Raw genomic sequence first — 3,158 nt, forward strand, 5'->3', positions numbered from 1 at the left:
CTCGGTAGAGGGGTACAGAGAAGGCTTTCCATGCCCTGCAGTGAGGTGACATGTACAGAAAGTCTGAATAGTGACAGCCAAGGCACAGTTCAAAGGTGCACTGTGACTTCAGCTTCATGTCTCTGCTCCACTACCTGTCAGCTGTGTGTTCAGGGGCACGTTGCTTACCCTTGCTGGGCTTCAGATGCCTCAGTCTATAAAGTGATGAAAATCGTGCCCACCTCACATGACATTTGGGGCATTAAATGAGAAAATAGATGTAAAATGCCTGCCACATAACCTTAGGTTGACCCATATGAAACTGCTGAGGTTCAATTGTTTTTTTAACCAAAGCAACAGGAATGCCACGTGGTGCAGACTAATAAAAATCATTAACCCTCTGGTTAGCCAAAAGAAGAAATAGAGAAAGCACACACATAAAATCAGAAACAAAAGAGAAAATAACCACAAATATAAGGAAAACAAAAGAATCAAGACAGTCCTGCACAGAAATTCTCCACAAACACATTTGCAAACCTGGATGCATGGGTGGTTTTCTAGAAAAACACAAATTACTAAAACTGTTATCTATTAAGTGCTTAATAATCCATGTGACCCCAGCCTCCTTCTCCCGAGGTGCAGTTCCTGGTCACTCTGCCTAGCTCAGTTCCTGCCACTCCTGGCCTGCCAGTCTGCGTCTTTCTCTGCCTGGCTTTCAGCTCCTCTACCTGATCTGGGTGACCCACTGGCCCTGCCCACAGCATCCGGGCTCCTGTGCTATGTCCAGTGTCTGCCTTCTCTTGGGTTGAGCTCCCTCTTTTTCTCTCTCCTGATTCACTTTTCTCTTCTTAGAAGTAACAAAAATAAACCGCCCTACACCAGAAATCTTGGGGACAAAAATATCACCAGGACTCCCAAAACATTCTGTCTTTAAGTTCCTTAAAACCTTCCTCCTCTGTATCCACCAGACTCAGACTCTACTTTTAAGTGGGAGTCGCGGGGGAGAGGTAAACCTGCAAAAGGATCCCCAATTTCCCTTTCCCACAGCTGGCAGGGGATGCCCTATCAAGGGCCTGATTTGAACCAGAAAGGGCCGGACACTGGGCCAGACCACGGGGATGTGGCTAGGGGGCAATACCACTTCACCAGATCCCCTCAGGATGAGAGATGGTTAGGGTGCACGTGCCTATTTGCACAGCGGACTGATACAATTGGAAAAATTACACCCCAGGGAACCAGAAGGATGCAGGCAGAATGTATGAGCTGCTGGCTTTTATTTTAACTCCTTTGATCCAGCGCGGCTGATTGCCAGTCACTCCTGATTCCTTTGTTAACTCTGGAGGGACGGAAATTGCTGACGAGCCACGATGGAGAGGAAGCACAGAGGTGCAGAGACGCCCAACCACGGAAGGCAGCAGGCATTTTGGACAAATGCCACCATGGGACCCCTGCTGGAACCCGAATGACAGAGAAGATGGTGCAAAGCTTTGAAATTACAGAGACCACGTTTCAGTAGGAATTAGAGAGGAAGCTCCCAACTTAAGACCCTGAAGAAGGTATATAAGATTAGGCAGAAGAAGGAGGATCCCTCTGCCTTTTCAGAGAGAATTTTCAAAGCCGTCAGGCAGTATACAGCTTTAGGGCCTGGAGGCCCAAACAACGTTCTACGAAGTGGACAGAGCACACCTGACGGTAGGAAGGCATTACAGAAAAAGAATGGGTCAAACTTTCAGGACTCACAAAAGCTGAATTATATCAAGAAATTAAATTGAATTGGATAAAAACCTTCCCTGTGGCCCTGTTCAGAATAAGAGGTGCTCCCAAAACAGAGCTGAATGTAAGTCCCTTTGAGATGGTACGTGGGTACCTCTAGTGCAAAACCTAAATGCCACTGATTTACATTATATCAATGCTAAAAATAATCCTGACTCAATCACTGACTAGCTTTGTGACTTTGAGAAAGTCACTAAATCTCTCTGTGACAAAATGACCAGAATTACTGGTCGGATAGAGACTGGTGGAACCCCCAAGACTATGGCCCCAGGTTACCCTTCAGGCCTAGAAATGGACTCACTTCTGTGGATTGGCTCTCAGCCCAACAGTAGAAAGACCTACATTCAAAACACCTACTCCAGGGCGATGCACCCACCTACCCTAGGGAGATGCATCCTTTTGATCAAAGAACCATGAGACATCAGTGGGGCAGCATTCACACAGAGGGAAAGCTGGACAGACAGCAGTGCACAGATAAGAAGGGCACAGGGAGGGTTGGTCACAGGAAGAAAAGGACAGGAGAGTTTGTCATGGTGGGGGTTGAAAATCGGGCCATGAAATCAAATGTGCATGAACTGTTGAATGTAAAATAAATCTGCTTTGTAAATTTGCACCCAAATCACAATAAAAAATAAATAAAAAGAAAGTATAGTAATGAAAGAATAAATAGATCTCTCTGTGACCCAGTTTCCTTATTTATGAAATGACAATAATACTAGTTCCTACCTTATAAGATAATTATGAAAACTAAATGTGTAAATACATATAAAATGTTTTTTTAAAAAAATTCTACCAAAGCTGATGTGATTTTAGGGGCAAGGAATAGTCATGAAAAAGGTCACCTGTTTATGAAACAATATTTGCAGACATTATAGACCCTGCAGGAGGCCAATGTTCTTTCCCAGTCTTACGGCCCACTCCCCGAGGTCCCTCTACACACAGCTGAGCTGGGAGTTGGGACTATGTGAAGGCCTAGAATCCTGAGGACCTCACAGAAAAGTGGAAAGGACCCTACGAAGTTTTGCTGTCCATGCCTACTGTGGTGAAAGTGAATGGCAAATAGCATGGACACATCACACAAGAATTAAGGCTGTCCCTACACCAGAGATCACTCAGCAGAGCCCTTCTGGTACAGTGAGTGCCTCAGAACACTGAGCGGCAACTCCACTGGAAAGATTTAAGTAGCTTTCCTAGAGAAGGCCCACCAACGGATAAGTAGACATTATTTTAGACTGAAATTGAACTTATTCCACTTTGATTTTGCCATTTTATGCTTTATAGTTTAGTTAGACTTTGTAAGTAGACATCGTTTTATTCAGAGGTGAATAAATTCCTCTTTATTACAAGAGCTCTGGTGGCTTAGTGTCTAAAGCATTTGACTGCTAACCAGAAGGCTGGCAGTTCAA

This window comes from Orycteropus afer, unplaced genomic scaffold (assembly GCF_000298275.1).
Source record: "Orycteropus afer afer isolate SDZICR_OR568_19922 unplaced genomic scaffold, OryAfe1.0 scaffold00018, whole genome shotgun sequence".
Lineage (NCBI taxonomy): Eukaryota > Metazoa > Chordata > Mammalia > Tubulidentata > Orycteropodidae > Orycteropus > Orycteropus afer.